We start from the raw sequence: 9669 nt of genomic DNA, 5'->3' as shown, positions 1-9669 counted from the left end.
GTGTATGTGTGTGTGTGTGTGTATATATATATATATATATCCATATATCCGATTGTGACAATCGACTTCACGAAATTAGGACACCGATCGCTCCTAGCTCAATTATTTGTGAGAAAAAATTGCAGGAAGAGAGAATAAAGAAAATTGGCGGTTGATGCCAATCGAAATGTTATTCGTCTTGGAAAATGCTCCTTGTATACGCGTGTAATGTATTATTGCGCGCACATTCTGCTGACGTGATCGTTTCATCTTGCCTCTCCATAGAAAATATTGTAAACACACGCTAATATTGCCTGACAAGTTCGTGGCCACGAGAACAATCTGGAAGGTGTAGTCTTGGTTTTTTTTTAGAAGCTGTAGCTTAACTGCATTTCCTTCTTAATTTCCTTGCAATTCTATTCAAATCTTGCACAAAAGAATATACTTTAAAACCAATTTTCTGGATTGTTTAATTTAATTTTAACTTTTGTTAGATTTTTGTTAAGCTTAAGAAGGTGCTATTACTGATAAAACTAGCGTTTTTGATGTTTTTGTTCCTATCGAATTTCTAGTGGTTTCACAGAATAAAAATTCCTTTTCTATGATTAAAATGCTACTGTACTTGTTGCTGGTGTTTAAAATTGGAAAAAGAAATTAGAGATTTCTTGATCCACTTTACCTTCAGCGTCGTCATACTGTTATAAGATAAAAATGGATAAAGAAAGCTGTAATTTTTTCCAGCTTTGGACACGAAATATATCAGTGACAAATACATTAGCATGTACATTTTAATCATGGGAAAGGAATTTTTATTCTGTGAAACCACTACAGAAGAAATTCGACAAGAACAAAAACATCAAAAACACTAATTTTATCGGTATAGCGATTTCAGCATCCCCTTAAACTTAAAAAAAACTATTGAAGCATAATTATAAATAACGAAAAGCGATCCTAAATCGAGCTAGTGATAAATAACATTTAATATCTGAAATATAATACTTCTTTTTATAATCATGAGTTAAAAACTGTATGCATCAAAATATATAAATTTATGATTGTCACTAAATCTATCTTTAAATTCTTTCCAGAATTCAATATCAATATATATACATTTTTATTACTAACGTTACGTTGACATGAAAATATAGTTATGATGGTAATTATTATAAATCATAAAAATAACAATATATAACATTTAGGCTTATTCAATCTTTCGATAAACTTCAACTTACTGTCTTATTCTTTTACTTTCTCATGCTCTTATTCTTTTATTCATCTAATTAGTAAAAAAATTACCACATAATTTATTTAAAGATGGAACAACCGCCTCTCAGTCAATTAAATAAACTAATTTCTTGATACGCGATAAATTTTGTGACAATTAATTGTGATAATCAATATTTTTTTCCTCTCTTCTTATTCTTCAACCCGTGACCACGAGCCGTATGAAGAAATCAACATAAATTACAACACAGACCTCGGGCCTATTCGCCTAGGGATACTTGTCCATACTATAAGACTTGACTAAACGATGAGATACTTTATACAGTAAACATTGTATATTATTTGACATTAAGAAACGTTAGGTGTAACGGTTCCTGTATTCCCCGGACATCATCGTACGCTTGTCTCTCTGCTCAATTGGACATTCACGTGCGCGTGATAAGCTTTACTGAAAGAAAAAAAATTCATCGTACATCTTGCGACACCACAAGATACCATTGGTGAACTGAATTCGCTTATGATTGCTTATGATTCGCTTGCCATATCAGTTAGCTACATTCGAATTGGGCATTATGGGATGAGCACTGCCGCTCTGATGGATTTAGTCTTTCTTCAAAAATGAATCCACATAGATTTCCTGTCTCATACCAGTAACAAAAAGTAGATTTAGCTTTTTTTTAGCTACGCTTTTTACATTTTCAAAGAAATTGTATGTGCATTCGGTTTCGAAGAAAGGAAAAATGAAAGAAAAGAATAAGAATATATATATAAAGTATAAAAAATGCAATTGAAAAGATCAATAAAAGAATAATCTGTACTTGTTAATAACATTAATATCTCTCCTGTACTTTTTAATAACATTAATTGATATAATTCTATTATACCAAAAAACATAAAAAAAAAATGGAATAGCAATTCATATTGACGCAATACTACATTTTGCAATTATCCGAAATGTGTATAATTATATAGATTCGTTGCTATAATTTAAATTGCCATCAATAACATTTTTCAATAATTTAAGATATCGATAGATTTCACTAACAAAGTACAGAATGGATTTGATCTTTTCTTTGGTAGATCTGCCATTGAGTTAGCATTGTGCAATATGAACGTACATATATGAAAATGAAATGATGATTGCTCATTCTGTTCTTTGTCTCCTTTTTTCTATCTTTTTTCAGTTATATATTCTTATTGTCTTCTCTCTTGTTATTGTTAACTCGTAAAATTGTTGCGTACTGTTTGCTAAGATTTTTTGTGTCATGTCCTATTTATTAATCAGTCTGATGTATACATATATGGTGGCAGAATAAGTATCGGTTGTAAGAAAAAAATTTGAGTTTTGAAAGCGATCGAGTTTGATCTCTTGTAAATTTTATACGTGTAATAAATATAAATACTATATGCATACCTCTAATAACACACTTTATCCGGGATACATCCTGAGGATGTCATCCTTAGGATGTTCAAAGGACATGTCATATGGATGTTCTCAGGAGGTCCCCTGGAGATCTGTGTTGTTAGGGATAATACAATATAATTATATTAATTATATATGGATATTATATTAATATATATATTATATATATGTATATTATGTATATTTTTTTACAGGGTTTCCATGAATCAGCGTTGTTTCTTTCGTTCACGAATCCTTTGTAAGCCATATAGAATATAGGCCGGTATTCATAGTTGATTCTTATATTCAAGATCGTCTTAAGTTTAATCTTGAGGCGTCACGAACCAATCAGAAGATTACATTAACATCTGAAGACATTACTTAAGACGGTCTTGAAATAAGAATTATATTCTTTAATAATTAGTTTTGTGTTTAATAATTTCGGCGATTGAAACTATATATAGAAAAAATAACTAGATATGGAAAAAATAAAACGAATTTACTTTTTAAATACTTAACTCAGATAATTTTTTCTTGAATTTGAAGCTTTAATGTTCAATCATTAACATATTATGTTAAAGTGTGCCTTCTAACACAAATGACATGATATGACACAATAGATCAATCATTACATCTTTGTTGTTTGCCAATGTTAAACAAAGATGACATGATCACTGTATCGCATTGTATCGCTTGTTGGAAGGCATACAAAATCACATATCTAATTACTAAAACGAAATTTAACTTATTTAATCGTAAAAATATTTCATTTAATTATAAAATTAAGTTGCGAATATGAAAAAATTTGAAAATATAATAAAGTAGAATTTGATTTGAAAAAAGTAAGTTTCTTTAAAAAATTCAAATTAAAAGATTCGGAGAACAAAAGGAGCCACGATCATTCCGGGAGATATAGGATGTGTTCCGAATTAGACATGAAGCTCATGATATATCATTTTATCCTTCTTTATTATTTGGTCAATAACAAGAACAAATGATGCATCATGCATGCGTAACTCGGAATGCACCCATACTGTATCTATATTTTATAAAAAAAAAAATGTGCAACACACACACATCGATGTCTGGGAGTACAGTAGCTGCTTACGGGAGAGCTAAAGCGTTGGATCAGCAAGACTTAGGGCATTATATTACAAAGAGTATTATCATGCCCAACCCTTTAATATTTAAGTGCGAGTGAGAGTCTATCGAGCAAAAGAAAAATAAGGAAAAAAAAAGAAATCTAATGAAAAAGAAAAAAAATATAAGAAAAAATTATGCAAAACCAGTGCACGCCTCTCGTTTGTGGGTTCAACTTTGTGTACATATTGTACGAAAGATTTAATAATATAACTATGTTGAAAGTACTAGTCCTGTCTTTGTATAATTCCGTGTTGAATATTTATGTGCTCGCGACAGTCGTAAACGGCGCCGCCATGATGCTCCTGTGATTATGGGAAGCGAATGAAAATGTGTGCACAAAATTTTTTTTATTACTTGATCCATTTCTCGCATTTGCCGGCAATATAGAATACAAATACAGAACGTGTATTATAAACAGCGAATGTCTTCGTAATGAAAATGACTGCATTCAGTAGAATGTTTATATTTTGCAAATGTTGGAAGTTTTTCTTCGCTGACAAGATTGTTCTTCAGAATCTAAAAGTATGATCCAGTCATCACAAAAACTTCCAACAATTACAATAAACATTCTGCTGATCATAACCAATGTGCATTACTTAGAGCCGATTGTGTCACCTTTTAAATTTTAACTATTGGGTAAGTAGCAAGATTACCCAATCACATGCGCGGGTTGCCAGATTTACTTAACAGATAAATCTAGTTTGATAAAATATATCAAAAGATGGAACAACCGGCTCTCTTAATGTTGAAAGTGTAGTATATATGTAAAATGATCCCACGATAGTGTACGTCTTCCAAAGCCACTCATACTGGGAGTTTTCCAACAAGAGACACAAATAACACAGTGTAACACAGTTGTTATTCGCCAATACCTAAATAGCCAAATGCAGTGTATTTGCCGACATGTTACTGAAAATGTTACAGCAATCAATTTCAGACAAACTTGGACAAGGTGAGACAGCGTTATGTCCGTCGCGTTGAACTCAATGGAATTCGAATTCTTGCGATGGCAAATTGGTAGCAACATGTCAGCACGAATATCCTCGACAACAATTCGTTTTGTCATATTGTCAGCATTTTGTTAGCAACATGCTGCAATTAAAAAATTTCGTAGCTTAAAAACATTTGCAACAACGAATGGAAATTGTACAGGATATCCGATAAATTTTGACAAAGCGCTCATGTGTTAATAGAAACGGACTAACTGAAAAAAGTCCTCTATCATTTTGCAATTTTTGTAATAGTTAACATGATATTAATTACTAAACATCGTTGAATATTGGTTTTCAATAATTTTTTACTCAAATACTATTAACTTTACAAAAAAACAACGAGAAACAAAAATTGTTTATTTTCTCCTCATAAAATTTTGAGAATTTTTTAAGAATTTTTTAATGTATTTTTTCATGTTGGTAAAAATAGTTATCAATAAGAAAATGCAGTACTAAGAAGTTAAAAAAAATTCTAGAATTCTATGAGAAGAAAATAAACAATTCTTGTTTCTTGCAGTCTTTCTGTAATTGATAGTATTTGAGAAAAAAATTATTGAAGGTCAATATTCAGCAATTTTTAATAATTAATATCTTGTTAATTGTTGCGAAAATTGCAAAATGGTAGAGAACTTTTCGACTCAGTTTAGTCCGCTCTATTTATACACGATATTATACTTTGTCAAAACTTACCGGATATTTTGTGTATATATGTATATATGTTTTGTTGCTATCATATTGCCAACAACATAATGTACCATCATTGTTTACAGTTTCTCTTAGAAATTTCGACAACTGATTATTACATATATAAGCAATTATGTTTCATAATGTGTCCTATTTTAGTGTCAGCAAATATACAGCAAATATATAACAACATAAGCAATGCATTAGTTTGCACAATATATTAGATGTGGGAAAAAGTTCGTGGCGTTTTTTCCTGTTAGATGTAACGGGAAAAACGCCACGAATTTTTTCCCATACCTAATACTATTATATCACGCTTGGTTATTTGGGTGTTAAATAAAGATGAAATGATTACTGTGTTACACAGTATCGCTTGTTGGAAAACTCCTGTTAAAAATCTTTTTTTAGACGATATTTAATAAATCTTCGGATCTAAAGCAATATCCTGATTGGCTTATCGGCTTAAATTTACTTAAGATTATTGTTACAGAAATTTTGTCTGCGATAGCTCTTAGCATGCTAACCATCAATGTAAACGCATTCTAAATACGGATTCTTAATTTATTTAACTTGACAGCCGAAAATGATATGCAACATCGCGGATTCATTCTCAGATCTATTCACCATTTCATGTAGATCACCTCAGTCCTGATGCTACATAATCTTAGGCCGGAGTCCATAGTTCGTTCTTAATCTCAAGCAATGTCTTAAGATGCTAATACGGCTGTCTAATTAATCATGACATCTCAAACTAGCTTAAGACCATCTTGAATTTTGAGCAATGTTTATAGATTCCGCCCTTAATGTATTGTAGCATTTAAATAAATACCGACGTGACATTTAAATTCTTAGCACAAATTTAATTTTATACAACAATTAAATATTCATTTACGTAAATTTCTTTTTTTTTTTAATTTCTTATCCTGTTTTTGTATGGAAAAATTTATATATTGAACACGTATCTTCTTTTACTTCCTTTTAATCGGAGTAAAGAAATCGGCGCGCGCCTCTTGCTTCGATTACATCGAAAGAGTAGCACAAGAAGAAATGCAAACGTTTAACCCAGAAACGAACTAAGGAAGGAAAATAAATACCGGATTGGCGAGAGAGAGAGAGAGAGAGAGAGAGAGAGAGGGTGCGCGCGCGCGCGCGCGCGCGTGTGTGTGTGTGTGTGTGTGCGTGCGAATGAAAAAAAGAGAGAAAGAAAGAGATACTTTATCAATGAGTGAGTCAAAAGTTACCATATTTCTACCTACGTTTAGGAAGAAGTACATTTTTATTATCTCGTTTATCTTCGATTATATTCCTTTTGTAATTGAGATTTCAGCGCCATCGCGTGAATCGCCGCTCTGTCGGAAACTGTGTATCGCCCTTTGCGATATCTATGTCTATTATATAGTAATTTTCTTCGATATACATATATCGTGTGTCTCGTTGCTAATTTTTTTTTCTGCAACGCAGTGAGAAGCATGTCGATAAAAAATTAATTACGTAATGCATGTTTATAAAAATTGTGATGAAGAGTGTGAGGGCTATCACACACAAAATGACATATTTTTAGCAGAGAAAATTAATCAGTTAGCGCTTAATGGTTCTTTAATATGATTAGTTCTTGCCTTTAATTCTTCGCTGAATCTAAGTGTAGAGAAAATCACTAATCATATTAAAGAATCACTAATCATATTAAAGAATCACTAAGCGCTAATTGATTTTCTCTGCTGGACGCAATCATAAGCTGCATAACTATAATATAAAATCGCTAAACCAAACCATGAGCACCCAACATAAAAACGCCATATCGATTTACATAAGTATCATAATTCATTATTGGCAGTTTAGCGGCCTTAAGGGTATATCCACACAAATTTGCATAACTGCATAACGTATGCATAAAGAAAATTATCCAATCATATTTTACGTACGACTTTATAAAAAAAATACGATTGGATAATTTTTTGTATGCATATGTTTATGCGACTATGCAAGTTTGTATGGATATATATATCCTAACTATGGTTATGCAGCTTATGTTAATAGGGAGTTTTTTTACAATATCGTTTTCAATAGATACACTAAGTCATATTATTTTCTTCTTAACGACTAATTAAAAAAAAGGATAACGTGATTTTAGTGTTCACCGTATCTGGATCCATGTTATCACAAAAACTCTATTTTATATGTAATGGCCCTTATAAGCTTTCTGCAGCCAGTATTCATAATCGAATCTTATATTTAAGATCGTCTTAAGTACAGTCTTAAGGTGAATCAATCAAAGAGCCGTATTAGCATTTTAAGACATTACTTAGGACAGTCTTAAAATAAGAATGGATTACGAATACCGTCCTACAAGATATTAGGGAGTTTTTATAGTAACGTGAATATCCAGATACGGTGAACGCGTAAAGTCACGTTATTTTTTTCTTAATTAATTAAGAAAAAGATAACCTGACCAAGCGTATCTGAATAAATGGTATTGTAAAAACTCTCTAATATCTAATGGGCTTTTTACAATAAGTTATTTATTAAGTCTATTTTTTAAGTCTTAAATCAGACATTAACTAATTAATAAGACATTAACTAATTACAGTCGAATACGAAGAGAATAATCGATTATGATTAGTCAATTTCTTATAATTTAAGACTTAAAGCTTAGATAATGATCTAATTATTGTAGAAAGACTGTTATGGCTCCTGCAGACAGAACGGTAACGTTTGCGCAGCGTAACTTATGGCTTCTGCACTAGACGCGGAAACGCTTGCCACGCGGCAAAATGTGATGCGATTCCTGGTGAAAATTTTTCTTAGAATTTTTCAGAATGTCTATATAATTTTATAACTTTCTCTCATTTTTTATACGAATTGGAACATTTCTCAGAAAATCTACGTCTTTTTTCAGAATTTTTCATATATATTAATTATGAAATAACGTAAGATTTCTAAGATTTTTTTATAAGTATAATTTCTGATGAAATGTTTTAAAATCTAAAAAAATTTTTAAATATTTTTTTTAAATTATGGGATGAGAAATTTCAAAATATTTCAGAATTCACTTATATGAAAAATTCTGAAAGAAGATGTAAACTTTCCGAATATTTCTGAGCATTTCTGAAAAATGTTCTAATTCGTATAAAAATTATGAGAAAAGTTTTCATCAGGAGTAGCCAATAAACTTACAGCTCCTAACATTTTCATTGATTATATACCACGTCCAGTGTGCAAGAGCCATTAGCATCCTCAATCATTCTTTCGCTTTTATGGAAAAGCGATAAACTGATTGGCTTTCGCGCGGCAAGCATTGCCACGTTCTGTATACAAGAGCCATTAGTAACTATGTTTACGCGGCATTCAGGCTACAGTCACTTGATGCTTCACGAATACTTCAAAATATTTTTTGATTAGTCAATCAATCAGTAAAATTCTTTTTTTCGATTGGTTAATCAAAAGTTTCGAAGCATTTGTAGCGTCAAGTGGATCGCATCCTTAATCGGATTTAATCGGATTTAATAACATCCGTAGTTAAAAACTGGCCAATCACAGTTTTTTCATTCATCAGAAGAATGGCTATGATTGGTCAGTTTCACTACGGATTATTAAATTCGATTAAAGATATCTGTGTAAACGTAGTCAGTTTCCGTTTTTCGTAGATAAAATGTCATACAAGTCTTTTTAAAACAAGCATCTCGCAATGTATTACATATAGATTTAATCGTAAATATATAATACAAGTAATTAAAAGACTGAAGAAGGTCGCTGATTTCGATACATTGATAAAATTATGTTCCTCAATGAATTAGATCAGTTAATTGTAATAATGTTTAACTTTAATTTTTTTTTTCAACATCTTTGTCGGCTTCTTTGTTGCATGAAAAAAATTTCGCACATATACAACGAAAGTTAGTGCATTTGTTAATATTCGAATTTTATTGCGAGATTATAATTTCAAAGATAACGTAATATGATTTAGAATATAATAAAAATTATTATAATCGTGGTATAAAATTATATAATCGCAATTCATAAGATTGAAAATTATCACAGTTAGATGCGCGTATGTAACTGAAAAAAAGAATTCATAACTATATTTCGGTAGAATAAACAAATACATTAGTCATAATTCTATTGATTTGATCGAGTTTTTGGTTTCAGACAAAGCAGGCTGAATTTTACGCGTGGCGCGCGAACGCCCCTGTATTTTTATGAATAAATAAGATATTTAAAAAAAAAGAAGTAAATCTGAAGTCTGTT

This window comes from Atta colombica, unplaced genomic scaffold (assembly GCF_001594045.1).
Source record: "Atta colombica isolate Treedump-2 unplaced genomic scaffold, Acol1.0 scaffold23, whole genome shotgun sequence".
In the NCBI taxonomy this organism is placed as follows: Eukaryota; Metazoa; Arthropoda; class Insecta; order Hymenoptera; family Formicidae; genus Atta; species Atta colombica.
This window is presented reverse-complemented; position numbering follows the sequence as displayed.